This window comes from Pectinophora gossypiella, unplaced genomic scaffold (assembly GCF_024362695.1).
Source record: "Pectinophora gossypiella unplaced genomic scaffold, ilPecGoss1.1 Pgos_35, whole genome shotgun sequence".
Classification (NCBI taxonomy): domain Eukaryota; kingdom Metazoa; phylum Arthropoda; class Insecta; order Lepidoptera; family Gelechiidae; genus Pectinophora; species Pectinophora gossypiella.
In genome coordinates this window covers 574,738-580,737 of record NW_026063245.1, presented here as the reverse complement: position 1 = coordinate 580,737, position 6,000 = coordinate 574,738, and positions in this window count along the sequence as shown.

Sequence of the window (6,000 nt, the reverse complement as noted above, 5' to 3'; positions counted from 1 at the left end):
TTGGGACATCAATATCAATCGAGAAGTACATCACATCGCTATCAGGCACCCAACCCAGGCCCAGTGTTTTACATGGTTCATTATCACCTAATTTTAAGTTAAGTGACGACTGTCTATCTTCGTGCATTAATAACAGGGGTTCATTAGATTTTCACTTACGCAGTGGCATGCACCCAGATGCAAGAGCCTTAGTTACGCCTTGACGTATTTTAATGCCTTCACTAATGGAATCAGCACCAGTAAGTAGGTCATCTACATAAAAATCGTGAAGGATAACCTCTGCGATCATCTCATCAGTGCACTCGATACCCATTGCTTCAAACATCTCACAGCCAGAAAGGGTGCACTGGCCGTGCCGTACGTAACGGTGTTGAGCTGGAACGACTTAACATCATGAGAGGGATCATCCCTCCATAGTATCTGCTGCAAATGCCTGTCATCGGGGTGAACAACAATCTGCCTGTACATCTTTTCCACATCTGCAGATAAAATGAATTTATGTTGACGAAAGCGTAATAATATAGAAATCAGATCATCTTGAATGGTAGGTCCCACCATCTGAATATCATTAAAAGAATGGCCTGATGTTGTGGGACTACTACCATTATAAACCACTCTTAATTTAGTAGTTGTACTACTTTCACGTTCAACACCGTGATGCGGTATGTAATGGGCAGACTGATCGTTGTTCACCGTTCATACTCGGCGTTCATACTCCGACATAAACTGACAGTATTTTTGCCTTAACGCAGGATTATTTTTCAACTTGCGTTCTAATGACCAAAGACATTTTAGAGACTTGTTGTAAGAATCATCTAGCAAACTTTCAGAATGTTTTAACGGGATTCTAACGCAGAAACGACTAGTTTCTAAACGTGAAACATTTTTTTATAAAATGTTCTTCACACATCCGCTCCTCATCAGAATAATATGATGTCTTAATGTCAACTTCTTCGAGTTGCCAGAACCGCGTTAATTGGGTGTCAATGACATCATGAGGAGTGTGATTACCCTGGTCAACATGTGCAAAGTTACATAAAATTGGATTGGATTCTGAATGAGTGACATGGCCTATAGGCCCGGAAATTAACCAACCCAATTTTGTATTACAAAGTGTAGGTTTACCTGCACCTAGTGAGATCTTTTGTGATTCTAGTAAGTCCCAAAATACATCGGCACCGATAATTAAATCCACAGAGGACGGTGAGTTAAAGCTAGGATCACATAAAGCCAAGTCAGACGGAATGTTCAATTCCGACACGTTCACATGACGACTTGATAAATCTACAATTATTGTTGTTAAAACAAAGCAGTCAATATTGCGAGTATAGTCGGTGTTTATTGATTTAATTTTGACACGACACATTTTTGTAATTAATGACGACGCATTTCCAACACCTAAAACCGTTTGGTTAACTTGTTTTATGGGCAAATTCAGACGCTGAAACATTCGCTCCGTTATGAGGTATGACGTGCTGCCGCTGTCAAGTACAGCCCGCGCGACGTGCTCGCGATGGTTGACATCGTATAACATTACCCTTTCTGGTACAGTAGAGCACTCATTAGGATTCTCGCCAAAAAGGAAAAGGTCCGCAGGCGATTGAAGAAATATGGCAATCCGAGAGATGCACATGAGTTCAACCTTCTGCGTTCGAGAAGTGAAAGACTTGCTCTTTTAAATTATAATGACTATGTTAGATGTTTAGAAAGTAACATTACTAATAATTGCAAATATTTCTGGTCTTTCATTAAGCAAAAGAGGGGAGATAAGAGTAATTATCCTGTTACAATGAGTGATGGCAATACGTGTTGTTCTGATGGTGACGGAATCTGCAACTTATTCGCTGGCCACTTCAGGTCGGTATATGAAGATGTCAACTCAGTAATTAATAATGACTCTCACAACAGCCCTAGTGTTGATGCAATAAATAGTACTGATTGTTTCACAAATCTTTGTATTGGGGAATCTGAAGTTAAAAAGCGCTTTAAGTCCTTAAATAAATCCAAGGGTGCTGGGCCAGATGGAATTCCTCCATTATTTATATCAAATTGTGCTGACACACTAGCTGTGCCGTTAACTTTAATTTATAATTCTTCGCTAAGCTCTGGTATCTTCCCAACAGCATGGAAAATGGCAAAAGTTGTACCGATCCATAAATCTGGTGATGACGGACTAGTCGGAAATTACAGACCGATCTCAATTTTATCGGCTTTTGCTAAAGTACTGGAAGCTCTTGTTTGTCCACATATTCAAAATTACTTTAAACAGCATCTGTCTGATCACCAGCATGGTTTCACTAGAGGTCGATCGACTTGTACTAATTTAGCGTCTTTCGTAGAGACAGTTATTGGTCATATGGACTCAAGTGCTGATGTTGACGTCATTTATACCGACTTCAGCAAGGCTTTCGACAAAGTTTCGCATAGTATTTTTGTTGATAAGTTGGCGAAGTACGGATTTAGTGGTCCTACGTTGCACTGGCTTAAATCTTACCTAAGCAATAGAAATTTCTACGTAGTAGTGAACGGATTTGCTTCTAATACATGTAAAATTACCTCCGGCGTCCCCCAAGGCTCCCATCTTGGTCCTATCCTTTTTAACATATTTATAAACGATATTCCAGATATATTTCAATTCTCAATACCATTTTTGTATGCTGACGATCTTAAATTAGTTAAAAGAATTAATTCATTATCTGATGTTAATCTACTACAAAGTGATTTAAATAAATTAAATTTATGGTGCAAGTCGAATAGCATGTATCTTAATGCTAATAAATGTTTGTTTATTGAATTCACACGTAGAATAAATGTATTTCGATCAGCTTATTTGCTAGAAGGGACCATTTTAAGTGAGGTAGAGTGTATAAAGGACCTGGGTGTGCTAATTGACAAAAAATGGGCTGCATTCCCTACCCTAGATTGCCGTGGTATTGGAGAGCTGGTATCAAACTTGATTTAGTTAGCAGCGTAATGACAATGGATCGATTTTTAATACTCCGTAACGCACTTCACGTTGTTCCTACAGAATCGCCACCTGAGTCTGAAAAAAATAATCCACTCTGGAAAGTGCAGCCATTAATAAAAAGAATAAAGGAAGCGTGTAACAATATAGAAAGAGTGCCAGGGTTTTACTCCATTGACGAGCAAATGATTCCGTTCACTGGACGTTGTAAGCTCCGTCAGGTGGTTAAAAACAAGCCACGTCCAGTGGGCTTAAAAAACTTTGTCTTGACTACTAGTAATGGACTTATGCTAGATTTTGAAATCTATAGAGGAGCAAAATCAATGTTTGGCGATACTAATCTCGGCCTTGGGCCTTCTGTGATTTTACACTTGGTTAAGAGTATTCCGCCGGGCAGCTGTGTTTATCACGACAGGTATTTTACTACCATCCCACTAATTGAAGAAATGAACAAAATGAACCTACATTCTACGGGAACAATAATGTTGAATAGAATCCCTGATAGGGCGACACTGAAATTAAAAAAAGATACCGAAATGAATCGTGGCGACACCCAACAGTTCATTTGCTCACCTACAGTAATTACCAAATGGAAAGATAATAAGTCAGTTTTACTTGCATCGAATTGTACTGGCGCAGGAGTGACGACTCTCGTAAAAAGGTGGGATAAAAACAGAAAGAGTTACATTGATGTATCAGCCCCAAAAGTAGTCCAAAACTATAACCGTTACATGGGCGGTGTTGATGTGCTCGACCAAGGGATGGAATACTACCGGACTTTCATTAAGACCAAGAAATGGACATTGAAAGTCATAATACACTTTTTGGATTTGGCTTTAGTAAATTGCCACAGGCAATATAAGAACGACTGCTTAGCCAATGGCTATGCCAGAAAAGACATTATGGAACTCCTGGATTTTCGCATGGATGTAGCGAATACGCTGGCCTGTACACCAGAACGAAGACGTATCGAAACCGAAGACGAGCCTCAGCTAGCTCCGCGTCGAGAGTATTTAATATACAGACCTGCAGTTCGGCCGTCTGATGGCAAAAGGTATGACGGTTATGACCACTGGCCAACCAGTGATGACATAAAGTCGCCAAGGTCCTGTCGCTTAGAGGATTGCAAAAGTCGCTCGAAAATTCGATGTTTAAAATGCGATGTTTATTTATGTATGTCTCGGGACAAAAACTGCTTTTTAACTTATCATACCGTGACCTAAGTTAGTAATTGTACGACTGATTCGACTGTGATTGATTAAGTTCCTATTCGAAATACGTTAAATTAAAAACTAGAAGAGAAACAAAAAGGCTGATTATTAATTATGTTGTTATTTAATTTGTAATGAGTATTTTTCTAGAAAATAATATTTTTATTAAGTTCAAGCTGAAGAGCTGTATTGTGTTACATTTTTCTTAATAAGAAGTGGTCTAAGACTCATCCATACTAATATTATAAATGCGAAAGTAACTCTGTCTGTCTGTCTGTCTGTCTGTCTGTCTGTCTGTCTGTCTGTCTGATACTCTTTCACGCCTAAACGGCTCAACGGATTTTGATGAAATTTGGTATGGTGATAGATGATAACCTAGAAATGGTCATAGGCTATAAATAATCACGCCATCGTTCTTAGGGGGTAGGCAGTTGGCAGATAACTAAATTGATTTAGTGATTTGTAGTCGTTTTTGTTGGGACTTTTGCTCTTTCACGTCTAAACGGCTGAACGGATTTTAATGAAATTTAGTAAGGTAATAGTTGGTTATGTAAAAACGGTTGTACGATCAAATTGATCACGTCATCGTACTTAGGGGGTAGGAAGTAGGCAGAAAACTGAATTGAGTTAGTGATTTTTTTATGGTTTTTGCTGGGAGTTTTGTCTATCATGCCTAAACGGCTCAACGGATTTTGATGAAATTTAGTTAGCTGATAGATAGTAATCTAGAAAAGGATATGGCCTATTAATATTTATGCTATCGTACTTAAGGCGTAGGCAGTAGACAGAAAACTAGGTTAGTGATTTTTAATTGTTTGTTTTAAAAGTTTGCCTCATTCACGCCTTAACGTCTGAACGGAATTTTATAAGACTTGGTTAATTTAAAGATAGGATCTTAGGCACGGACACAGGCTACTTTTTATGGCGGGAAAATACCTCATTCCCGCGGAAATCTAGATTTCGTGATCGTGTCAAGAAGCGCATGACGCCATAGCTACTGGAATGATTTCGATGTTTTTTTTTAAACTGAGTGACCTCAAGTTAGTATTTGATCACTTTTCTAACTTAGAGGGTAGGTAGGCGCCATAATTTAGGGAATTTATGATAAAATTTTGATGCAACTGTCTTTATTAAACAGTTATATCTCATTCCTACAGGAACCTACACATAGCTATAGCTAGCTATCTATTAACATTAAAACTCTTTCTAGAATCACATTACGCCAATTAATTGATCTGATTTGTATAAGTTTTTTTATTCAACTAACTATTACATTACATACAGATAAAATCTAATTACTTACACCACATAATTAATATAGTACTACATGACTAGCTACGCTTTAAACTTGAGGAGGTAATTCGATAGACATTTATACGAACTTTAAGCCCAGTAATCAATCATAGTAATAAGGTAATACTCATTTTAGACAAAGAAACGGATAGGTAATCAGTTCGTCAACGAAATTATAACACCTACACTTAGTTTGTTTACTATTTAACGAGGGAAAATAATCCTTACTAATATTATAAATGCGAAAGTAACTCTGTCTGTCTGTCTGTCTGTTACGCTTTCCCGCTAAAACCTCTCAACCGATTTTGATTAAATTTGGCACAGACAATCTTTAGACCCTGAGAAAGAAAATAGGATACCTTTTATTGCGAAAAGAAGGGACGAAGAGATTGAAATAGGGGTTGAAAGTTTGTATGGGATATTTTAATTTTAAAATATAAATCCATGAAACTTTATATTTAAGCACTTGATAAAAAATAATTAAACATTTGTTCTAGCGTTGCTGAAATTTCGACCAGTGAGGGGGTGAAA